Source organism: Capra hircus, chromosome 3 (assembly GCF_001704415.2).
Source record: "Capra hircus breed San Clemente chromosome 3, ASM170441v1, whole genome shotgun sequence".
Lineage (NCBI taxonomy): Eukaryota > Metazoa > Chordata > Mammalia > Artiodactyla > Bovidae > Capra > Capra hircus.
This window is the reverse complement of record NC_030810.1, coordinates 117383253-117409025: the sequence shown is the minus strand read 5'-3', so window position 1 is coordinate 117409025 and position 25773 is coordinate 117383253. Positions and strand designations below refer to the sequence as shown.

Genomic DNA, 25773 nt, shown 5'->3' with positions numbered 1-25773 from the left:
CAGGAGTGATTGTTGCCATTTTACAGGTAAGGAAACCTGTCAAATGTCATATGACCTGTCACCCAGCAAGAGGGAACATCCAGGCTTCAGCCACAAAGTCTATTGTTCCTTCCACAATACCAGAATTGGACAAGAGGATTTCTAGCATTCCTTGCAAGTTCAGAAACTTCTGAATCTTGGGTCCCACTCAGCCTAACTTGGTTGACATGGGAGGCTATCAAGAAACTTCCTGGTTTGCCATGTGTGGAGAGGGGGGTATATAGTAGTAGGATATGCACATGGGTTGTGATTGTGGTTAAAGCTTGTTAATTCCCGGCTCTAATACAAATCGTAGCACATTGGGCATAAACTTTCTCTGCCTTGGTTTGCTCATCTGTAAAATGGAGACGATAGCAGTATTCATCTTGTGGCCTACAGAGCCCCACCCCACATGGTCCCTTGTAGCCTCTCATCCTCACCTTTCCCACCTCACTTCTTCCCAGCCTCACTGGCCTTCTCACCACTCCCTGAACACTCCCATCACATTTCCACCTTCAAGCCTTCACACTGGCCATTCTCTGTCTAGAATGATCTTCCTCTATCCTGCTGCTGCTAAGTCGCTTCAGTCGTGTCCAGCTCTGTGCGACCTCATAGACGGCAGCCCACCAGGCTCCTCCGTCCCTGGGATTCTCCAGGCAAGAACACTGGAGTGGGTTGCCATTTCCTTCTCCAATGCATGAAAGTGAAAAGTGAAAGTGAAGTCGCTCAGTTGTGTCTGACTCTTCGCGACCCCATGGACTGCAGCCCACCAGGCTCCTCCGTCCATGGGATTTTCCAGGCAAGAGTACTGGAGTGGGGTGCCATTGCCTTCTCCACTTCCTCTATCCACACAGCCTATTCCTTTACTTAACAAATTTTTGCTCAGATATCATCTTCTCAATGAGGACCATACCCCAGCACTCCCGGTCCCTCTTATCTGTATTTCTGTTTTATCTATAGTATTTTTCCCTAACCAACTACATATTGACTTTGTACTTTACTGCTTGTTTATTATCTGTATTGCTTGCTGTCTGTATGCAAGTTAAAGGTCCTTGTCTGTTTTGTTCACTACTGTGTCCGAGGTGCCCAATACAGAGCCTGGCATATACAGATGCTCAAGTCATAGCATTGAAAGGATTTACTGGGAAATCCTTTGTGAGATCGGTGAGAACTAGAGAGTGCTTCTTAATCACTTAGCTCAAAGCCTGACCCATAGCAAAGACTCAGTAAAAGGCTGCTCTTGTATCTCACCTTCACGTTGATTAATTTGTTGGGTTGAGGTCCCACTGGAGGGAAACTCAGGGTATGTTCCACAGGCTCATCCATCGTAGGCAAGTTCCCTGTTGCTACCCACCTTCCTAGCGGACACAGATAGAGCATTTTGTGAAGCTCTGTGACCCGCTGGGGCTGGAGAAGCCAAGTCAGGGAGCATTTGGTAGCTGGTTTAAGGAAAGACGGAGAGTCAGATACCTGCCTGTGTGACCAGCCAGCAATGGTAGGAAGGTGCAGCTACACTGAGGAATGCCTCAGCCCTGGGAGAGAATCCCCTCGGCGCGGTGCATCCCAGTGCTGGCCTTACCAAGTTACGGGTGGGAAAGAACTGCAGTCGTCAGAGCTCAATGCAGAACCTTCCTATTTTGTGCCACTAGGCGAGTCTCAGAAAACTGTAGAAGCCAAATTTGCCTAAAGAATACGGAGACAAATTGGAGAAAAAGAAAGTGTGGCCCAGTCAACCAGAGATACTCCACAGAAATGGCCTGGTGGGCAGCAGGGCCCGGGCAGCCTGTATAGTGTCTGTGCCCATGCCCTGCTCCCGCCACCCCCCAGCCCCGTCCCGTGACCGCCAGGGCACAGGCGATGTGAGACTGGACTCCTCTGATCCCGTTCCTTCCTCGGCCCTGCACACCCAGGGGCCCAAGTAGCCTTTTCCTCTTCCTTCTTCTTCCTTTTGTCTCCCAACAGAGAAGGTTCTGTTGAGTCCTGACTGGCAGTGTTTTGTGAAGGCCCGCTCAGCCATCACTAACCATGTGAGGTGGTTGTCACTGTCCCTGAATCAGGGCTTCCAGCCCAACACTGCCAACTGAGGCTCCTCAAGCCATTTCTAGAGACAGTACTTAGGAATACAGACCCAGATCCATCCTGGGTTTGAACCTGGCTCCCATAGACAGAGGATCCTGGTGGGCTCCAGTCCACAGGGTCGCACAGAGTCAGATACAACTGAAGCTACTTAGCACACGCTACTACTTATTAACTCTGTGATCTTGGGGAATGAGGACTAATAATAGTGCCTATATCATCAAGTTATTGTAAGCTACAAATGAATGTCAAGTGCCCAGAACAGTGCCTGGCATTAGTAAATGCTTGTTTTTCTTGTCATTATTAATGTTTAGTGTTATTCTGTAATAAGTGCTATAAAGATTCACAGGGGTTCTAGGAGTCCAAAAAGAGACTTTAATCTGGGAAAGATTCCTGAAAGAGGTAACAATGACCTGAGTCTGGAATGATAAGTAGACATTACCCCAGTTGAGAAGGTGGAAGATGGTGCAGGGAAGGGATGTTGATAAACCACGAGTGTGATGTACCCGTGTGTTAGGAACTTCACGGAGGCTAGTGTTGCTTCTGTTCTGAGGTTCGAGGCAGGATACTAAGGGTTGAGGCTGAAGCAAGGTCAGATCATGGGGGATTTTATTAGCTCAGCACCTTCTTCTGAATTCTGTTAGCCCAGATCCCACTCTTCTTCTCACTTCCTCCAGGTCCAGGTAGCAGTCACCTTCCCTGTACTACTGGCCACAAGAGTTTTGGAGAGATCAGTGTGTGCCCCAAGCTGGCCATTCATAATGGTCCCCAGGAATTTCTGCTGGGGCCTGGGAGGACCAGCCCACGGCTCCTCGTGGCATGTCGCTGGAGGAGTGTGGTTCTGCGGAACTAATGGCCTCTTTCCCGCCGTGACATGGTCCCCAGTCCCGGCCTCTCAGGTCCTGAGACTGCCCAGGTGCCTGCAGGCCTTCCTTCTGTGCTGTGAACTTTCCCATTGTCCTGCCAGCAAGCCTGTTGGGAGAATCTCAGCTTCTTCTAGGGAGTTTCTGACATTTGCAAATGAAAAAGGCCTGACTAATAGACCACACCAAAGAGCTGGGATTTCATCTGCTGAGAGTGAGGAGCTGTTGAAGGGTGTTAAATTGGGGTCGGTTGGGCCTCTCAGAGACATCGCCCTGACAGCACTGTGGAGGATGAATTAGAGAGAAAGATTGCAGATGGGGACACCAGGTACCGGCTGTCATCCTCAACTAGGAGAGAAGTGGCGAGGGCCTGACCTGAGAGAATTGAAGTAGGAATGGGGATGACAGGCGGATCCTAGAAACGGAGGCAAGTGCCTGAGGCGGCCCAGAGCAGGAGGGACCAGGAGCTGACCGGCGTCAGCCACGTCCCCGCCCGTGAACCCCAGGGCCTGAGGCCTCTCGACCCGCTGCAGGTGGCCTAGCTTGGAAGGTCAAGGCCAGGTGGTGGCAGAGACAGGGAGAAATTCTGTTCTCCCCTTGCAGCAAGGCCTTTCTGCTCAACACACTGTCACCTGGCTGTGGAGGGTCTGCCCCCACCCCCCGCCCACCCCAGTGGTCTGTTATCTGTCACTGCCGAGGGGTTTCTTTTAAATGTGTTTGTCCATTTTCCCATGTTTCTTAGAGTGATTCCTCATCAAAAGTTGGCCTTGCTCTCTGCTGCCTTTGTGCCTTCCCGGGGCTCCCAGCCTGACCATGTATCCCCCACATGGAAGAGGCCTCCTGGAGCTGTGAAGAGCCTGCCCCATAAGGGCCTAAAGGCGGCATGAGAGAAGCTTGCCAGGGGGAGGAGTGGAAGGGGAGACGGCTTACGTGTAGAGGAGAGCACGTTTTAAAAGTACATTCTACGGGAGGAGCTTAAGTGCCCATCAACAGACCAGTGAATACAGAAAAGGTGGTATATGTATATATTTATAAATGGAATGCTGTTTAGTCAATAAGATTGAAGTTTTTTCACTTACAGCAACATGGATAGACTTGGAGGACATTAGGCTGTGAAAGAAGTTGGACAGAGAAAGACAAATACTGTATTATGATGTCATTTATATGTGGAACCAAAAAGTACAACCAGCTAGTGACTATAATGAGAAAGTAGAAGGCTCACAGAAATAGAGAACAAACTAGTGGTTTCCCGTAGAGAGAGGGTATGGAGTAGGGAAAAAAGAAAAATGGTTACTGTGAGATTATATAAAACCATGTATGTGAATGCTTATAAAATCGTAAAGCACTATAGCATTTGAAGAACCTTTCATTCAAGTTTTTTAAATTTTAAAATTAAAAAAAATTTAAGAAAAAAGTTCATTATATAGACGAGAGACTTTACAAATATCATTTGATTTAATTCTCACAAGACCTTGGTAGATACTTTCTACTCCATTTTACAGGTGAGAAAGCCACGGTTCAGGAAAATCAAATAACATAAACAGCATCATGCAGCTGTAAAGGGAAAAAAGTTCTGAGCCCAGCTCCTTGATCATTCTCACCTTTAGACAGTTTTTGTTTTTTTTTTTTTCTTACCATTTTAGAGTGGGTTGCTATTATCTAAGTCAAGCAACTATAGTTATCTAAGATGTCAGTTGTTGGATATCCAACATAGCATTGGATAATAAACTTTACAAACATAATATGAAACTGATGGTGTTTTTCTTCACTTTAATTATCTGATTTGAGTAGAGATGGGTTGCACTTTTTAAAGAACCAGGTTGAGGTACAGAAGTTTTCTTTTTGTTGGTTTGTACTCTCCCCCAGTTTCAGAGCAGGTACCGTCACTGGCTTCTAGACACTGGATCTTGGCCAAAAGGCCAAGAAGCAATGCACTGGCTTCTACAAATCTCATTCATCTCGGGTGTTTTCCACCTCTCACATTTTAGGCAGATCTGTGTCCTGAGCAGAGCAACTGTTTTCTGGTTATCAGCTACAGCATCAAACCACACGTGCCCTCAAACCATGCTTACCCCTTCCTTAGGGAAGATTCAATTCCTTATCTCAGCTGAGTCAAGGAAAAAAATTCATCTTCTAAGTTACTTCCAACTCTTCAAAATGATTCTTCAGCAGGTCCACCACACAGACCTGGGAATTAATCTGTGATTCATCAAAGGCATCAGAGATGCAGGGATGTGACAAAAAGTTATTCCAAACATTCAGGCATATGGGCAACAAGTATACTGTAGATGCTCCATAGTGCCTGATTGGAAGTTATCTTGAGGGCCGTGCATCCCTCTGGGAGGGAGGAGCCTAGGCATGTCTTCTCAGCCCTTCAGAACTCCATACACTGTGGGGTGCAGGACTCTCTAAGGCATGGGGTCTAAGGACAAGGGTCTAAGAGTGGTAAGAGCCTTATGTGCCCTGAAGGTGGGCTCTACCATGTGAGGAGGGACATGGAGTGACGGATAAGAGTGAAGACCTATAGCCAGACAGCCCACTCCATCAGATATAACCCTGGGCAAGTAGCTTGTCAGTTCTGTGTCTCAGGTTCCTCCTCTGGGAAATGGCGATAATGGTTCCTAGCTCATGGAGTTGTGAGAATTACCTAAGTTAAGCCCCATAGAGTGCTTAGGGCAACGATTATTACATGATGCTCAGTGGGTATCAGAGAAGATCATTATCACTCTTAGACCCTCATCCTTAGACCCCATGCCTTAGAGAGCCCTGCACCCCACATTGTATCGCGTTCTAAAGGGCCAAGAAGACACGTCCAGACTCCTTTCTAGACCATAAGCTTCAGGTACCACGACTTCAGAATCTCCATGAAACAACCTCATATCTGCTTCTAGAACTCCTGTAGACCTTTTCCTCACGTCTGCCTCTTGGGGGTGGACTCCACTGCCTTGGGAAACCCCAGAGGCCCCATGTAACTGAAGATGATGGTGTGGATGGAACCTGGCTGTGGACTTCGGTGTCCCCACCTGGGTGTGATCAGCTCTCTGTGGACCGCAGGGCCTGCACCTGTGTGTCTGTGGCCCCTCATGCCTGTTGGGGATGTGGGTGTGCTCCTCATGGACTGCAGTGTCCACATCCATGTGACTGCTGTGTCCCGCCACCATGGTCCTGCAGAAATCGGTGGAGTCTGATCATTCTAAATTTGGATCCAGTCTTCCAGACATGAAGCTTTAGAGTTGTCAGGGTCAGAGAAGAGCACATATTTTGTTTAGCAATTTGTAAGATTGACCTATAACTTTAAAATACTTACTCATACTGTATGTGGGCTCTTCTTAAAAAAAAAAAAATCTTGTCCCAGACCCTGAAAATTTTAGGGGAGTTGAGGGACTGCGCTGCTGATATTGGTGGTGAAGGGGCACATGGAGAATGATTGCCAAGCTGATGTTCTGGGCCCAGCACCTGGAAGTGACAGCAGGACGTATTGATTTGCTTTCTCACTTCCTCCCTCTGCCGACTGGCCAAGTAGAGAGAAGGCAGAGGTGTTAGAAACTTAGGAGTGACAGACAAAACAAACAGCGTGTGCAGGTGCAGCAGGGTTCCTCAAGTCAGGCCGAGCCCTCCCACCTCAAACATCTATCTGTTTGTGCTGGTTAACTGGGAGCTCTTGGTAGGGATCCCACTCTCCCTTCTCTTGGAAGCAGCTTTCGACTCCTCCTGTTTTCTCCACCCACCTCACTCCAGATCCAGCTGGAATCTTGTGTTTCTGTTATCTTCAGCATCCCTGCAGAGGCCTTCGGGGACCCCTCTTCAGGAGCCCTAGGGTCTGACTTAGCACGATTGTCTGTACATCTGGCACTCTCACCAGCCAAGATAATTCACATAATTCAGGCCAACATAAACAATTGTATTTCCACATAGATTGGGTTTGTTCTTCCCTGTCTCACTCTCTGCCTTCCCTCTCCAAATGACCTTTGAAAGTTCCAGAAGTTCTGGTTTCAGTATGACATAGAGCAACTCAGTGCCCTTGGTTCCTCAACCTAAGCAACCCACTAAGTATGTGAGGCACAGTCAGCCAGCACCTGCAGTTAAAGAAAGTCCCCAGATGTTAGAGGTGGCACTGAGTGATTGGAAGCACCCACACACAACCATGAGTTCAAAGCCCAGATCCAACACTTAATTCCTGTGCATCTTTGGGCCAGTCACTTAACTTCTCTGAGCTGCAAGTGCTACATGTATAAAATGAGGATAATAATGCTGACCTTAGGGCTGTGCAAGGATTTAAAGAACGGCACATGTAAAACCCCTAGCGTAAGACCTGGCACAAATAAATTCTCAATAAATGTGAAGACAATGACCTTATTTATTTCTGATTCCCAGCACCCCATCCAGTGGCTGACACGCTCTTTTCTTTAAGCTGTTAGGAGCTGACTCTGCTGAGAGGAGCAAGCTGGTACAAGTAACAGCAGATCCCACTGGCTAAACCCCAAGCACAGCTGCCTTTGTTGATCCATCTTCTCTCTCAGTCATTAACTTTCCTCCTTTGGCTAGAAAATGTCACCCTTGAAATTTGAACTTGAGTTGGAATTGGGCAGGAGTACTGTGGGCCCAGGGAACCACACTCATGTCAAATGTATCGCCTTGGCAAGGCTTGCGGGGTCTCCTGTGGCCACTTACAAACCTCATCATTTATTCTCTTGACCACTTATGTCAGGGTTGCTGATGGCACTTTAATCTCCTGCATGAATATTCTTTCTTATCTAAGAGAGATGTGTAATAGAAGTGGAAATGCAGAAAATGTAAAGCTTTATAAATGGCAAGGAAGAGGAAAACAGCCCTCTTAGGGAGGCAAAGTAGGGGCTGGCTTTCAGCTTATACTCTCCGGGACAAATGTAGATTGTTCTGTTGGTCTGATTGATCCTCGTCGCTCTGGGAAATCTCCCACAGGGAAAGTGGAGGCCTGACTTGGGCCTCAGATTGCCTGTTTGTTTTTTAAATATGATTGTGGGTACATAGGGCTTGGGGTTTTTTCCCCCTCCTTTTGCACTGTCTCTTTTGGAATCTGTTATTTCAAAAGAAAGTAAATATCAGGTACTCATATGTTTTGCTGTTTGTAGCAGACGCCACCGAAGAAATTGAAGGCAACTGAGTGTGTTAAAATCATTTCAACCCATCAGGGCTGCTTGAAGTAATTTCCCTGGAAACCTGTGCAAAGGATTTTCAGGCTGAACTCAAGACAGTTGTAAATGTGTCCTTTGTTGAATAACAGAAGGTGAATGTTAATGCTGAGAGGGGCTCGGGGAGCCAGGTGAGTGCTTGTCTTAGAAGCTCTCAGAAGCTTGCACTGCCTCCCAAGGCCTCAGCCTTCCTGGAGGAGCGGTTTGGAGCTAGCTTTGTCGGGTCAGAACTTGCAAGGGTGAGACCCATCACGTGGTCAGCAGGTGTGCGGAGTGACCATGGGCCAGTCAGTCCACCTCCGCCCTGGGGCCCTGGGTCTGTGAAATATGAACGTGGCAGGCCGTGAAGAGGTGCTTGTACAGAGAACAGCCAGGGTTGGGAAATATGGACTGAGGTAGAGAAACACCAGCTTGAGTGTCAGATGCTGTGATTCTTAAACCAATTCAGTCACCAACTTACTCAGCCTAAAGGAAGTCACTGAACGATGTCAGTCTCTGTTTTCTTTTTTGTAAGTTTTGGCTGCGCTGGGTCTCGGTTGCTGTGCACAGGCTTTCTCTAGCTGTCGGCGAGCGGGGGCTACTCTCCAGTTCTGATGCGCATTCTTCTCATTGCGGTGGCTTCTCTTGTTGCGGAGCCCAGGCTCTAGGGCACGTGGGCTTCAGTACTTTTGGTGCATGGGCTTCATTGCCCTATGGCATGTGGGTCCTTCCCGCACCAGGGCTCAAACTGGTGTCCCATGCGTTACAAGGCAGATTCTTAACCACTGGCCCACCAGGGAGGCCCAGCCTCCATTCTCTTACCTATAAAATGGGGGCTTCGATTAGACTGAGGCCTGTACACCACCAGGCTCCTCTGTCCATGAAATTCTCTAGGCAAGAATACTGGGGTGGGTAGCCATTCCCTTCTCCAGAGGATAGAACCCTAGTCCCCTGTACTGTAGGCAGATTCTTTACTGTCTGGGCCATCAGGGAAGTCTGGATTAGATTGAAGGGTGGCAAACCTTTTCTCTAAAGGGCCAGAAAATAAGCATTTTAGGCTTCACAGTCCATTTGGTCACTGTTGCAACTACTCAACTTTGCCATTATAACATGAAAACCATCAAAGAAAATGTATAAGTGAATGAGCATGACTGTTCTAATAAACCTTTATTTGTAAAGACAGCCAGCAGGCCATAGTTGGCCAACCATGGATTAGATGACCAACAAGGTCCTGGTTTTTTTTAATTTACAGGTTTTTAATTGACAGCTTTATTGAAGTATAACTGATATACAAAAAAACTGCACATATTTAATATTTAATTTGATAAGTTTGGACATATGTATCCACCCATGAAGCCATCACCTCAATCAAGGTAATAAACATTACCAGTAAGGTTCTCCCTAATAATAAAGTTATAGGTTTTAGCTTGTGAAAGCACAAACCCATTAGAATGTGAAATTGTTTGTGATTTTATTTGCTATGTGGTTAGGTAGGTTACACATTAGATGACTATCTTGGTATGCACTTTTAAAAATCTCATAGAATGGTGGACTCATAACTTAAAGGGTCTTAGGGATCACTACCTGCTTCATCCTGGAAGCCCCTCATAAGTTCCTGATTTGTGCTTACCAGTACTTTGCACTGAACTCCCCATCTCAGGAGACAGCCCAGCCCACCCAGGCCCTTCCTGCTGTCAGTAAGTTCTCAACAAAGGCAGACTCTGCTTCCTTGTGACTTACCCCATTGGTCCCACTTGTGCGTGCTTCTTGCTTCTACCTTCTCTTTCTGCCCTCAACCCCCTCAGATGAGTTGCACTTCCTCTTTTGAGTCCAAGAGGTTTGCCTCAAAGGACCATTTCAATGCTGTCTCCTTCCTTCCAGTAGAAAGCTGGCCCACTGTCCCTGACTCCTCACACCTTTCCAGCTGCCACATGTCAGGCTGGCTCACCCAGGTCCAGACTTTTGGGGGAAGCACTCCCACTCCAGGCGGACTGCATGTTAACTTTCCATCCCAGCTGCACTCCCAACTCTACTTCTCAGACTGCACTTGGTTCAGCCCCTATGCCCTTCCCAGATATCCAGAAGCTCTTCCTGGATAGCCCTTGGGCCCCAGTATCCAGAAACATTTAGAATACATGATAACTCTTCAGATATTTAAAGTCCACTCTTTTTCAGACCAAGCAGACTCCCTAGTGTCTTTCAGTTCAGTTCAATTCAGTCACTCAGTCGTGTCTGACTCTTTGTGACCCCATGAATTGCAGCACGCCAGGCCTCCCTGTCCATCACTAACTCCTGAAGTTTACCCAAACTCATGTCCATCGAGTCATTGATGCCATCCAGCCATCTCATTCTCTGTCACCCTCTTCTCCTCCTGCCCCCAATCCCTCCCAGCATCAGGGTCTTTTCCAATGAGTCAACTCTTCACATGAGGTGGTCAAAGGATTGGAGTTTCAGCTTCAGCATCAGTCCTTCCAATGAACACCCAGGACTGATCTCCTTTAGGATGGACTGGTTGGATCTCCTTGCAGTCCAAGGGACTCTCAAGAGTCTTCTCCAACACCACAGTTCAAAAGCATCAATTCCTCGGGGCTCAGCTTTCTTCACAGTCCAACTCTCACGTCCATACATGACCACAGGAAAAACCATAGCCTTGACTAGATGGACCTTTGTTGGCAAAGTAGTGTCTCTGCTTTTTAATATGGTATCTAGGTTGGTCATAACTTTCCTTCCAAGGAGTAAGCATCTTTTAATTTCATGGCTGCAGTCACCATCTGCAGTGATTTTGGAGCCCCCAAAAATAAAGCCTGCCACTGTTTCCACTGTTTCCCCATCTATTTCCCATGAAGTGATGGGACCAGATGCCATGATATTAGTTTTCTGAATGTTGAGCTTTAAGGCAACTTTTTCACTCTCCTCTTTCACTTTCATCAAGAGGCTTTTTAGTTCCTCTTCACTTTCTGCCATAAGGGTGGTGTCATCTGCATATCTGAGGTTATTGATATTTCTCCTGGCTATCTTGATTCCAGCTTGTGCTTCTTCCAGCTAGTGTCTTTAGCTTACCTATAAACCCACAGTTCAGCCATTCCTGCTTTGAAAAAAAAAAAAAATAGTTAACTGCCTTTTCAACAGAAATCTATGCTAATGAAAGCATATATCCATTGAAAATAAGTGCCATTAAAACTGGGAATGAAGCAGCAGCCCTAGGAACTTTGCCTCTCGGGTGGGAGTAAATGGACTCTTATGTTATTAGCCTGTCAGAGAAGTAGAAGCTTGTGCTGATGAGGAGACACAGCTCCGGGAGTACCGAGATGGCAATGGCTGCACGTCTAAATGAGCAAAGAAAAACTTGCTATTTGGGGGTCTGTTATTTTGCTGTTGTGTTTATTGACCACTAACGGTTAACTACATGTTCCACACAATGTCATATTAGGCAGGAATCCTCTCCAGGGAATTGTGTTTTTCCCTAAACTGGGGGGAGATGCAGAAAGAGACCATGGAAAGGGAAACGTCAAGGTAAAATCAAGGGACGTGGTGACTTCTCAGACAGGACAAGATGGCAGGGAGGTGTCATTGAAAAGGAAGAGTCCTGAGACCTTGGAGTCATGTGGTCTCATCCCCTCATTTCACAGACAGTCACTGAAGCCCAGGTGCTCAGAGTCATAGAGCCAGTACTTAAACCCAGCCAGTATTCCCCTATGAATCAAGACTGGGTGTTTCAGATGAGGAGGGTGAGGCTTCCATAGGACAACTCTGATTGAAGAAAATACCCTGGAACATCAGGTGGATGTGCATAAAGCCCACGATAATTGAAAGGAAATTCTCTTCTTCATAAAGGGACCTAGGAAAAAGAGCTTTTCAATCATGAAATAAGATTTGTGGAAAGCACTCCATTCTAAGTTCGTTGGAGATTATTTGGTGTTAAACTATGACCTTGCCAATCTGCTGATGAAAATTTACTCCCAAGATGGACCTTCTTTATAAAAAGAGCAGGCTCTGCTCTTTCCCTGGCTGAGGGCCTCTTACTGCAGACAACTGCCTCTCTGGACAGAGCCAAGTCTGGTGTGCATTAGTCGCTCAGTTGTGTCCGACTCTTTGCGATCACATGGACTGTAGCCCAGCAGGACCCTCTGTTCATGGGATTTCCCAGACAAGCATACTGGAGTGGGTTGCCATTTCCAGCCGCACTGGTGTCCACAGTACGTGAGGGGTCTACAGGTTGCAACCAGGCCTCTGGTTGAGAAGCTTGGCTTAGATCTTCAAAGACTGAGCCACCAGCTCTGGTTGGGCTCCAGAGGAGGGAGAGAGGCCAGGAGTCTTTGCAGTAACAAACACAGAGTCCCAATACATAGGAAAAGAAACCCGTGCAACGAGAGAATAGCAGTGTTTCACATCTGTTTGGGGCTTTACAGTTTTCAAAGCATTTTGACATCTATGACCCTGTTTTTTTTTGTTGTTGTTGTTGTTCAGTCGCTTAGTCATGACCAACTCTTTGTGATCCCACGGACGGCAGCACCCCAGGCTTCCCTGTCCTTCTCTACCTCCTGAAGTCTGCTCAAATTCATGTCCATTGAGTCGGTGATGCTCTCCAACCATCTCATCCTCTGCCATGTTTTTTCTTTAAAGAACAGATATTATTATTATTCCCATTCTATACACAAGAAAGTAGAGGCTCAGAGAGGAACTGGACTGAAATAGCAAATGAGCAAAACTGGGTCTAGAACACAGAACACAGGATTCCTCTGGCTTTAGCGACATCTCTGGAAGGTCTTTCCTGAGCCCTTGGCCCCTCCAAGTGCCCCCTCAGCACTGACAATTGGGTCCTGGACTCCCTCTCTTTGTTGGTCACCCTTTCCTAGACCATAAGCTGCATGAAAGTGGGGGCTACGACTGTTCACCAGAGTATCGCCAGGTGTTAGGACATGCCCGCCCCGGAGAAGATGCTCAGCAGACCCTGAATCAGATGCACTCAGGTACACCAAAGTTCATTCAAACTGGCTTCCAGGGCCCATAATGTCTGCCTCACCCTTGGATCCACAGCCCCCACGACCTCACCTCTACCCACCTTCCCCAAGATGACCTCAAATGCATGAGATACTACCACTGTGGGGCCTTTGCCTTGGAACCCACCCCCCTTTGCCTTCGCATATACAAGCAGCTGTCTTCCTCACTTCATTCTGTTGTTTGCTTAAAAATGACACTGAAACAACATTCCCAAAGAGGCCTTCCTTGCACTTCTGTCTTAAAAATCAGCCCCATTCCTCATTATCTCTATCCTGTTTATTTATTATCTATTTCTCCTACCACATAAGCTCCCTGAGGGCAGGAGCTTTGTTTTGTTTGCTACTGTGACCCCAGAACTTAGAACAGCAGACATCTTTCAAATGAATGAACAAGTCGTGCTGTTCCATGTTAAGGCACTAAAATTTGCTTTCTTGTTACATCTGGAGAGCATAGTGGTACCACATGCCCCTCCTCATCCTCATTTGCATCCTCCACCCTTCCACCCAACCGCCCCTAAATTGGAGAATCTCCATCTCCATGCTAGCAATTAGAGAATGCTGAGGGTAACCTCTTGGACAAGACCAGACTGTCTTCCTAGAGCTTCCCTGGTAAAGAATCCACCTGCAATGCAGGAGATTCCTGGATCAGGAAGATCCACTGAAGAAGGGATAAGCTACCCACTCCAGTATTCCTGGACTTCCCTGGTGGCTCAACTGGTAAAGAATCCACCTGAAATGAGGGAGACCTGGGTTTGACCCCTAGGTTGGGAAGATACCCTGGAGAAAGGAACGGCTACCCACTCCAGTATTCAAGCCTGGAGAATTCCACGGATTGTATAGTCTATGGGGTCATAAAGAGTTGGACAAGACTGAGCGACTTTCACTTAGCCTGTCTCTCTGGGAGTCAGGAGCCCTGAAGTTGACATTGCTAAAACGTTGGCCGCCGCAGTTACAGTTTCTGAGCTTTGAGGGGAAAAACCCCACAAAGAACCTAAGCTGCATTGTTGCCTCTTTTAAAATAAGGAATCCACATTGTTATACTCTCCTGAGCTGGCAACACGCCTTTCTCTTCTGTGTCCTCTGAGGTGATGAGCACAGGGCTGGGGAAAGGTGTGTGCGGTGGGGCAGGGAATGGGGTGGTGGGGGGGTGCGGTAAAGGCCACCGCCCCACCCCCACTCTATTATAATGAGGGATGGACTACATTTTTTTCAAGTCCTGCTGGAAATCTCCTGCCTGGAAACCTTCCCAGATGTCCAATTTTCTTGCTTGAAGTGCATTTCCTTTCTCCTTGAAAATTAGTACAGGAGAATTTGTCTCCATTATAAACCTCATCCTGGTGACAAGAGTGTTCAGTATTCACACAGAACTTCCTAAACACTTGGTGTGTGCAGAGCAGTGAGCAGGGGCCTGGGGCTCCTAGGGATAGGATGCCAAGGACGTGGGGAAGGGACAGGTCACTCAAAGGAATTTCCGTGGACTCTGGTCTGACTCAGGGATATGTAAGCTGACCCAGGATTCCTCTGTGTCAAGACTAGGAAGAACTCTGTAAGGCTGAGGTCAGGAAATCGGGGTGCAGATCTACACCCCAGAGGAGCCACATGCCCCATTCCTTTTTAAATTTCTTTTCTTCCCTCAGGGACCAAAATTGCAGGGGGCTCAGGCCATTCCCATCTGGAGACCCAGAGGAAAGCAGAATTGGCCTTTTCTTTGGGAACAATGAGCTTCCCTGGTGACTCAGATGGTAAAGATTCTTACTGTGGATAGTAACTCAGACCTCAGGAATATCTTCATTATTTGAAAAAGTCTATCACACACCTAAATAAATGGGTGTCCTGGGTACAAAGAACAACTGGACATAGACCCTGCCTCCAGGATGTTTCCAGTCTGAAAGAGACAAGATGTGTAGGTACATCGGGACACAGTGGGAGATGAGGTCAGAACATGGAGAACTTTGGGAGCCTCATTAAGGAGCCTGTTCTTCATTCTGTAGCTGACAGGGAGCCACTGAAGTGTTTTGAAAAGAGGAGTGCTTTGCTTGGTTTTTCAGTTTCAAAAGGACTCTCAAAGGGGATTCTTAGGAAGATGGCTGACTTGGACTCATCTTGGAGGTCCCCAGCCACCCGTGACCATGAGCACCACGTCCCCTTGCCTCCATCAGCTGGACCAGGTGCATCTGCCAGGCTCTCATGCTACACTTGGACTTGTCCCTGTGACGGCGCTCATCCTCACGTAGGGCTGCCTGTTCTCCTGCCGTGCCCCTCACTAGAACAGCAGGCACTAACTTACACGTCTTGTTCTATTGCAGTGTCCAGCACGGAGCCTGGGACGCTGCTGGTACTCACTAACTGTACACATTTTTTTTTTTTTTTTTTCACAAATGTCAGATGGAATGATTGCAGTAGCTCAAGAGAGACAAAATCAGGGTCTGGGTGAACTAGAGTCGTGACTGCAGGAAGATGGAAGGAAGGAGAGGACTTGCAAGGTGGTAGGCAGCCCTGTAGTGGTCAGTGCTCCTGGCAACCTGCAGAGCAGTGGGAGGGTGCAACAGCTCTCTGCCTTCTGTCCCTGTCCTGCTTTTCCCTTTTGTAAAGTGAGGTTTTCGCACCTCCTCCCGCAGATGTTATAGAGATGAAAAGAGTGTGTAACATGGCAGCTGACCTCCAGCCAGTGTGATTTGTGATGCCGGGCTTCCTGTGTCCTCTGTGTCATGGTCTCTGGACCCATAGGAGCTGAGCAAAAGAGAGGCACAGTTTGAAGTCAGTAAAAGTTCAGTTTTCTACCTGTTACTCCTCCCTCTGTGTTCAAGAGAGCAGCCACTGTCCCAGCAAGACCACATCAACCAAACAGACATCTCTGTCCCTCATAGGCCACTGGATGCTCTGGCCTCAACAGTCAGTCTTTTCTAAAAGATGACAGATCTACACCAAAATCAATTAAGAGAAACCCCAGCCACTTTGTGACTGATGAATGAATAAACAAATGGCCTTTAGCCTGAGCTCTGTTATTTACTTTGATTCAGGGTACCCTCTCTGAACCTCAGTGTCCCAACTTCTAAATGGGCATTAGACTATTTTCTGCAGTTTGTTTCAAGGACTTAGTTAGATAACACATGTGTGAGCACCTCAAAAATTCTAATATGCCTTAGAAATGCCTTTTTATATCATATATCATATTCCCCAATGGTCCCCAACATAGAGTGAGCACAGAGTGGGCCTTTGCCTGAATATTAACAGCATAAACAATGTTGCTTTGATTTACTTACTGCCCTGCATCTTGCTACATAAAGAGTCTGCCTGCCGACAAGCATCCTCAGGGCGGTGAATCTTGGGATGGTAGCAGGTGTTACAGGTTACGATGGGCTGCCTCCTTTTGGCCTGTGTCTGACCTTCTTTGGATTATACATTTGGATCCTGACACTGCTCCTGTCAGAGGTGGCATCTTGCCCTACCTTCCCCATCTCGCATGGCAGAGCTGAGGTTTCACAGCTGCTCTCCTCTGCATGCAGGCCCCACTCCCCACTGCCCACCCCCGGCAGCCCCTCTGTACCAGGAAACATCAGCACATTTCTGTGGTGGGCTGTTCACGGAAACACACTTGAGTGTGGGTGCACCAGGCTGTTCAAGGAAACACACTTGAGTATGAATGCACAGAGGCCACCTAGAACAACACAGCGGGGCCAGAGCCTTTCTGAAGCAAGGACAGAGGCCTGCCTGCTGGAGGAAATAAATGGGGTTCTTGGATTGCTGGTGTCACATCAACAACCCAGGGCTTCAGCCTCATTTGCTTTGTCAGATTCCTCTTTTAAAATGCAAGTACGCTTTAAAATGCAAAACTCCCAGTGGTCATTCACACCCTGATGAAAATGCATCTTGTTATACATTTAACTGCTAACATTTACAAAGCTCTTCTTGTGATCTCTCACCACACATTTAATGTATCTTCACAACTGTGATGGACCGATTAGCTCTGCTTCACAGCTGAGGAAACCCAAACTGGAGTGGTAAAGTCATCTGAACATATAGGTACAAGTAAGAGAGATGGAATTTAAAATCCAGCTCCCCTCTTCCCCCTCCCTGACCCCTACTTGTCTCTTGTCTCCAAGGAAACCTGTTGGGGGGCAGGACCCTAATAGGGAAGGGCTGTGAGTCCAGAGCCCGCAGAAGGGGAATCCTGTCTGAGTACAGCAAAGCGGCCCGGAGGCTCATCATGAGAGTCAGCTTGCTCATCTGCTGCCCACCCACCCACACCCGGCCCCGCACCTGGACCAGGACAGGGCATGCAGGGTCTGCGGGCCAGTGACTGTCTTCAGGCTCAATAGCCATCAGGCAGGGCACAGCCAAGCCTGATTAATGATAGTAAGTTTCTGTAGTTTTATTTTTTAATTAGGAAGCATATTTGTTTTTAATCTCTCATCTCTCTAATTTAGCCATGTACATTTAACGATGTACTTTGAGTGGACTTCCCAAGAATACAGTCTAATGGTTTCATGTCTCAGCTCTGGCGCATATTAGTGAGTTTGGTTAAATTATATAACCTCTTTGGGCCTCACTTTGCACATCTATAACATAGGGGTAACCTAGTCTGTGCTTTTTAGTATTGTTGCAAAGATGAAATGAGGTGACTGTATAGAATTCTTAGCATGGGGTCTGGCATATAGGAAGTACTCCCAGAATTGTAGGTGATCCAGGGCCTTGTTGTCAAATCCCAAGCCCAAGCCCAAAGCAGGGTTCTAGGAGTCCAGCCTATTGAGTCCAAGGATCTCAAATCCTTCTTGATTTGAGGACAGGAGCTCAAACAATACCTGCCTTTGGAGTGATGGAGCACCTACAGTATTTTAGCTGCTCCTTGAATGGTGAGCCATCTGCAGAAGAGTGGGACGTTAGTGTGTGCTCTGCTCTTCAGGGAAATTGATGAATTAACATCTCCTTCGAGACCTTTCCTCAGGTACATTACTGAGGCAGTGCCATGTGCGCTGAGGGCCGGGAGCTTGGTCTGACAACATTTAAAGGAGGATTATGAGGGAAAGTACCCTTTTGGGTTCCAGAGGTTTCTGTCCAGGGTAATTCAGATTGTTGACCTAAGCAAGAACTCTGGTTAGTGCCTAACAGACATAGAGAACAGATTCGTGGTTGCCAAGTTGGAGGGATACGAAGAGGAAATGGATTGGGGAGTTTGGATTAGTAGATGCAAACTATTGTATATAGGATGGATAAATAACAAGGTCCTACCATACGGCACAGGGAACTATATTCAGTATCTTGTAATAAACCATAATGGAAAAGAAAAAAAATAAACTGGGTGAAGTGAGGTGAAGACTGGGCTTCAGTGGTGAGGTGGCTCAGTGGTAAGAGAATCCACCTGCTGATGCAGGAGACACAGGTTCGATCCCTAGGTCAAGAAGATCCCCTGGAGGAGGAAATGACAGCCCACTCTAGTGTTCTTGACCGGAGAGTCCCATGGAGAGAGGAGCCTGGCGGGGCCCAGGCCACAGCCACAAAGAGTCGGACGTGAGCACGCACAAATGAGGTGGAGAACAGAAGAGAAGAAATAGGCTGGACTCCATAGAACCCTGCTTTGGGCTTGGGCCTGTATTTTCCCTTAACCTTTCTCTCTGTTTTGTGTCTGTCCAGGGACTGGGGTTGTGAGTATGATTGAAATAGAAATGTGATAAATAAGAAAGTTAATCTCTAGTAAGTCTATTCTGGAGAAGGAAAGACTAAGCGGAAAGAGGATTGTAGACAGAACCAGTGGGGAGATACACCCCAAGAATTTAGACAGAAGCAGCAACGCCAGAGACCTGGCTGCTTCTGGAAACAAGATTACAGAATATAACCAGGGAAGTTCATAGCACTGAGTAATGATTCCTGATGTTAATCAAGTCTCTGAGAACCTGGATCATGCAACTTACTGAATTCAATTTATCTCTTAGGCAAAACCACTATGACCTGGATAGAAATTTAGCCAGAGAGCATTAAAAACTGGAAAGCCATAGGCAATGAATTAGCCTCTGGGAAACCAGGAGCCCTACTTTCTGGCTGGTTATATTTTAAATATTATAGGAAATTAGATAATTGAACATTTCCCAAGTACTTATTATGTATTAAGAACTGTACTTCGAATAACCTGCATTCACTGGATCCCCTCTAAAAGCCCTGTGCAGGAGCCATCCTGGTTTAGTAAGCACTTGACAGTTTTCTGTTATAAAGACATATTCTGGGACCTTGTGGTTTGACTTTTCTCCCCCTTTTCTTTTTTGCCAAAAAGAAATGGCAGTCCCCAGTTATTTGTACCTAAAGGAAGAGACTGATTGCATTTCCAGAAAAAACTGTAGGTACATCAGAGACTGTACATGGACCACAGTCAATGTGTCCTTGTTGGATGACAGCTATTCTAGCCTCTGTTACAGGTTGTCCTGGACTTGTCTGAGACTTCCAGTTTTCTGTCTGCATTGATGAGATCATCATATCAGGCACCTTGACTTGACAATCGAGCTCTGAATGCAGAGGCCCATTTCCTGGGGTGCAGAGTACAGACATAACACCCAGTATAATCTTATCCTTCCTATTTCTGCCCATAAGTGCTGGAGAGAGTACCTACTTTTAACAAACCATGCTTTCGGGGTCTCCTAATACGGAAGGAGCAGATGCGCTGAAAGGTGCGTTCTTTGAACTGATCTCAGCTGCTTAAATCCCATGGTTGCTTGATCCAGGGGACATATGAAAGAGAAGGGTCAGGTCCAGACCAGCATTTTCAAGGCGGTCAGGAGACCCTTATCGACAGTGGTCCCATCAGTTGTCTTCACGAAGAGGCTTAATTTTTTCCGCTCTCCAGCTGTGGTCATCAAAGACAGCTCATCCTGGTCACTGGGTTTTCCACAGCTATGGTGTCCTTCTTCATACTTGCTCAGCAGGGACCTTTCAGGTTTCTTGGTCATTCCTGTCGACGCTTGTAGGGCACAGGACCTCTCAAAGCTTGATGGTATAGTGCCAGCCCAAGCTCACAACTGTAACTTTTTCATTCTCAGTATTGTAAGCAAAGAAGCTGGAGGCTCAGAGCTGGTGCCTGTCCCGGGCCATGCCATCCTGTACCTTCTGCCTTGCTCCTCACAAGTCCAGGCGTGCTGAGTTTCCTGGAGCTCTGCCCAACGAGATAGCAGAAGCTGAATCTTTCATAGTTAAGGGCCACAGGCTCTACTTTCCCAAAGCAGAGGAGTGCCCAACTTTGTGGAATCTGAAGTGCCTGATGCCCACCTAGCCAGCAGCCAGTGTGTGCAGGGTGGGCTCAGAGCATCAGTGACCAGCACGCAAGAAAGGAGCAGGGAAGGTCACTGTTCGCTGGGATTTGGGTAGCCGCTCATGGGAGGAAAAGCCAGCCGTTGCTCACTGCTTACCTTGGCCTCAGCCACAGGAAGAAAAGGTCATGAATAACGTCCAAAACAGCAGAAGTAAGACAGCAGTTACAGGCTCTCACTGCCTGACTCTTCAAAGGTGCCCAGCTGTGCCGAGGAAGGATGTGAAGTCAGGATTTCATGATACCCAGGGTCAGGGCCAGAGATAAATCTTGCTCTTTTCCTTTTGAAGACAGCTCTTCATTGTCTCTTGATCCTAAGACTCCAGCCTGGTTTCCCTGGTGACTAGACTGGCTTCCAGAGGCAGAGGTCAGGGTGCAGTAAGATGCAGAAAGACCTGCCGTGATGGGTGTTCAGGACAGGAGGGCCAACTGGGTGAAAAGAGGATGAGAACACTGAAGCAGTCCTCTCTGATAACTTCAGGGCAGCATCTTGGATGATGAAACTGAACCAGCTAAGCAGCTAAGTAACCTGCCCTAGGTCACATGGGAAGGACAGTGTAGAACCAGGAATTAGATCTATCATGGAGTGACTTTTCCTTGTTTCCAAAGAAAATGCTGCCACTGAGCAGCCATCAGGAAGCTGAGCGCTTGAAGTTGCTTCTCTTGGAGAAGAGACAGGTGTACAATGAGGTGCACGGGGGGCTGTTAAGACTGACCAGTGGTTGAGCTTCTGGCCCACAGGTGGGAGTAGACCCACCTCACTGCCCCTGCTAGCCAGTGGCCAGTCATCCCCAGCAGTCTCTCCTGGGTAACAAGCAACGGGGACCCAAAGGAAAGCTGGAGATCCAAACTTGTGTTCTTGCCACCGGTCAGAACAAGTCAGGATGCAAACTAGCTGAGAGCAGCAGAGAGCCTCCTGGGATGACTGGCAATTTGAGTTTCTTAGAGACAGACACTCTGCTGTACCAGACGTCATTTTCAGCTAAAAGCCTATGGTTATGTTGCATAGCTGATCTTCTTTATTTACTCTAACCCGTAATCCAGAAGCTGCTCTAGATTGAATGTGGGCCGTTAAGCATTCCTGTGAGAACCACAGCTCAGTATTTTTAGGTGTCATCATTGCCAGCTGGGGAATTACCTTTCTGTCTGCAGCTTGTGCGTGTAGGATCTGATTAACTCTGTGCTTCTTCTAACCATTACCAGTCCTCGGGAGTCAGCGCCTTGCTCCTCTCTGCCGGTGGAGTGTCTCCACCCACAAGGGTTCCCGATTCCCTCCCCTGCTCCAGCCCCAGAGGCCTCTCTCTGGAGAGGGTCTGTGCCTCACTAACTGTATCTATCACTTGGGCAGTGCGCTGCCTGTTTCCCCCAGCCTCCATCTGGGCTGGGGTGACAAGAGGGATGACTAGGGGTGCCCAGGGTCCCCGGGGGCTCAAGAGTTGTGGGGCAGAGGCAGGGAGTGAGAATTCTCTGCCAGGGCCTTGCCCAGCAGTCTGTGCTAGAGGCCCCGGCTGTACCTCTCCTACTGAAAATGCTCCTGCTGGCCTTCCTTCCCCTGAAGTCCCTGCCTCCGAGCTCCTGAGAGCTCCTGACGTCCCCTGCTGCCCCATCAGGAAGCTGTAAAGTGCACTCATGCCCCCGATGTGCCTGAACCTCGGGCCAGCATGGGGCCAGCCTCTGTGTGCTCTGACTCCTCCCTCTCCGTGAGCTCGCCTGCCTGCCTGGCCTGGCTCCGGGCCCACTGGCCACTTGCACTGCTGCCTCTACCTGCCTTTCTGGCTTTTATTTAAACTGTCCAGATGCCTCCCCATTACCCTGGTCTCACCTCTGCACTCCTCCACCCAAGTCCCTCCGGGCCTGGCCTGCCACCACAGAGGGGCTGAGACAGAGGGAGAAGCCTGTGCACTGAGCTTGCCACGCTCAAAGGAAAGGAAACTGCCACCACAGGGCCTGGCAAGCCCTTGGAGAATGAGGAAACATAGCCACGTGAGGCCCGGCCGCCCAAGCCCCCAGGTGTGTGGCAGCCTTGCTTCTGCAGGGTCCTAAGGGCAGGTGCAGATGGACAGAGGTCTCCTGCCTAATGAGGAGGGCAAGTATCTTACCTACCAGCTTGGCCACCTCTGACTCACCAGCTTCTTGAGCTTGCGTTCTTATATATTGAATGGCTCCAAGAATACCCACTGTGCAGAAGCATGGTTCTCAGTACTAAGGGGAGAAACGTCTATAAAAGGCTCTTCAGCCTCTGGCATGTCACAGGTGCATAAACCACAGTAACGAGAACCACTCGTATTGCTGTCTCTGCAGCAGAAGCCTTGCCTTGTCCCTCCCCTGCACTTCTCAGCTTCAGGTGGCCCCAACCATCCTCTGCTCAGGGCTGCTCCCAGAATACGTGACCGTTTCAATTCATTGCCCCATCCATATGGGGCCAGAATGTTCACTTCAGAAGAATTAAGGCACGTTCTGTCCCCAGATCTACAGGACACTCCTGCCCCGTCAGCCTTCCAGCTAAAGAACAGACTGTTTGAAGCAGAGGGAAGTTTTTGCTGGCAGAACATGACAGCAGGAATCCGCAGACTCATTGCAGCCCCAGTGCAGCCTGGCCAAGGGCAGAGAACGCTGGGTCCACCTTGACTGGAAAATGCCTGCCACAGCGTTCTCGTGGAGGACAGACGTCAGCATGGCGCACACCTCCGGGAGAGAGGCTGGCAGGCCGATCCCACAGGGAGCACAGGACATTTCCTGCCTCTGTAGTCGGGTGGTGGCCTTCCACTTCCATCCCCTCCTCCTGGCTGCAGCCTCACACTCCACCAGGACCACATCGACTTTCATTCCCACCACTCCTGTTTGCTCTTCATTTGCCACACGTTTCTCTTGGGTGTGGGCACTTCCCTAGGCACAGGCCCCCTCAAATGGCTTCTGCTGTGGGGCTGCATTCAGCGTTTGCTGTTTGAGATCAGCCCTGCATCCCAGCCTCCTGCTTCCCCTCCCTCTGCCGGCCCTCTGGCTCTGTAGAACGTGGACTCCAGAACACACACACACACACACAGATTCACACTGCTCACGTGCCCCCCTCTCCTGTTCCTCACATCCACATCTGCCTCTCCCCTCTGCAGACATTGTTCCCAAGATAACGCAGTCTCTTCCTTGCAGCCCTGTTCTATCATCCCAGCCAATCAGGAGGCATCAAATCTTCCCTAAAAATCAATGCCTGCCTTACTTCTAGTGCCTAATCTACATTTGCTCATCCTCTCCCTTTCTTTAAAAAAAAAAAATTAATAAATAATAAAGCGCTCTTTTCACATGACCCGCTTGCCTGCCACTGCCAGGGCCCTGAAAAGCTTCTGCTGATCAGAAATCTTTTATTCTGCAAAGAATTGCTCTGACACACTTTTCTCTCATGAGTTTGTCCTCTGTTCATGTGGCACAGGTTTTTAGAGGCTGTATGTGTGGGAAGGGCCAGGAAGATATTTGATAGCATAGAGGGCTCTTAAAAGGGTTCTCTGAGCTCTGGGTCCCATACGACCTGGCAGGGAGTGAATATCAACCTCTTTCCTTCTGCTTTTGGCCCAAGGGAAAAGGAAATAAAAAGCAACAGATGCCTCTCCCCCCACCACAAGCCCATGTCAAGAATTATTATTATTATTTTTTAATCATTGTGTTGAAGTATAGTAGATCTTCCCAACGCAGGGATAGAACCCTGGTCTCCCTCATTGCAGGTGGGTTCTTTACCAGTTGAGCCACCAGAGAAACCCATAGTTGTTTTACAATGTTGTGTTAATTTCTACTGTATAGCAAAGTGATTCGGTCATACATATATATACATTGCTTCCCTGGTGGCTCAGATGGTAAAGAATCTGCTGGCAGTGCAGGAGATCCTGTTCAGTCCCTGAGTCAAGAAGATCCCCTGGAGAAGGGAATGGCAACCCACTCCAATATCCTTGCCTGGAGAATTCCATGAACAGAGGAGCCTGGCGGGCTACAATCCATGGGGTCGCAAAGAGTCAGACACAACTTAGTGAATAACACACATAAATTCTTTTTCATTACAGTTTATATTATAGGATATTGAATATAGTTCCCTGTGCTATACAATAGGACCTTGTTTATCCATTCTATAAATACCAGTTTGCATCTGCTAATCCCAAACTTCCAATCCATATCTTCCCCAACTCTCTCCCCCTTGACAACCACAAGTCTCTGTAGGACCCCTTTTTTTCTTGGTAAGAGTCATAGGAAGGGCAGGAACTTAGAATAGCTGCTTGAAAATTAGAACTCATGATCAGCTGTGTATTCTCCCTGCTGCTCACAACCACCATTCATCACTAGACTTGAGACATGATTTGGCCATGTCTTCCCACCACCCCTTTCTGCCCAATACTTTTTTGGGGGTCATTTCTCACAAACTGACATGCCCACTTTAAGGAACTGGACATACAGATTTAGAGAAACTTATAAAACCAGAAAACTGACGGATGCTTATTTATAAAGATTTTTCTGTTCCACAGTGCTTCCCTGAGAGGCTCGTTTAAGGAGCAGCTGCCCAGTGTATTTGTCTCTTTACATATCCTTAACTACTGCTGAAGTTCCAAGTGGATCTAAGAGTATAGGCTTGGGGCTCAGACAGGCGGAGGTTTAATTCTAGCCTGGCCACTTACTGGCAAGTTACAAGACCTCAAGATCCTACATGCCTCTCTGTAGAGTAAACATTGCTGAGAGGATTAAACAATTTCCTTATCACTTCACTCATCAAAAATGTGATTTAGAATGGCATGTCTGAGAGACACCTTTACTGTTTCACACAAAAAGAACCCGGCAGATGTGAGCCAATTTAAGAGACTATGTTTGGGATGGTTGGACCTAAGATAAAAACTCTGCTGTGCACACAAAATTCACTTTGGGGAGCCCATACCCATGGCTCCTGAGTGTCAGGACTGGAGCTCTGGGTGGGCAAGGCTGGCTTGTAACTAAGGGTCATGGAGTAAAGGAGAAGCCAGGTCTGCATCCTGATTAACAAGAACAGGCTCAGGAAGCCTGAAGTGTGAAGGCAGAGAATAGGTAGAGAACCAGAATGGAATCCAAGGTGAAATGTCTGCAGAAGAGAAGATGAGCAGGACTAACTGGAGGCAGGAGGGGGGTTGCGACCACTGACCACCTGGAGGGGTCCCTTTAAACAAAGCCCCCAGAGAGAGTAGGGTCAGGACCATCAGGCAGGTTTCGGGCGCAGGCCATCCCAGGACCCCCAGCTGGGGAGCAGGGCCATAGCCCCACCATCTAAGAGACAGTTTCCTGTGACCTTTTACCTCCTTCCTCAGTGCCTGTCTCTCTTGGCACAGATAATTAGCACTGATGGTAGCTCATTAGCTAATTATTTCTGGTTC

At 47.9% G+C, this 25773-nt stretch overlaps 1 protein-coding gene across 1 annotated transcript in view; it reads left to right on the top strand.

Moving 5' to 3' along the window:
• FAM78B (family with sequence similarity 78 member B) overlaps positions 1–25773 on the top strand; it is a 93057-nt gene that overhangs the window by 46373 nt on the left and 20911 nt on the right. The window lies entirely within an intron of this gene.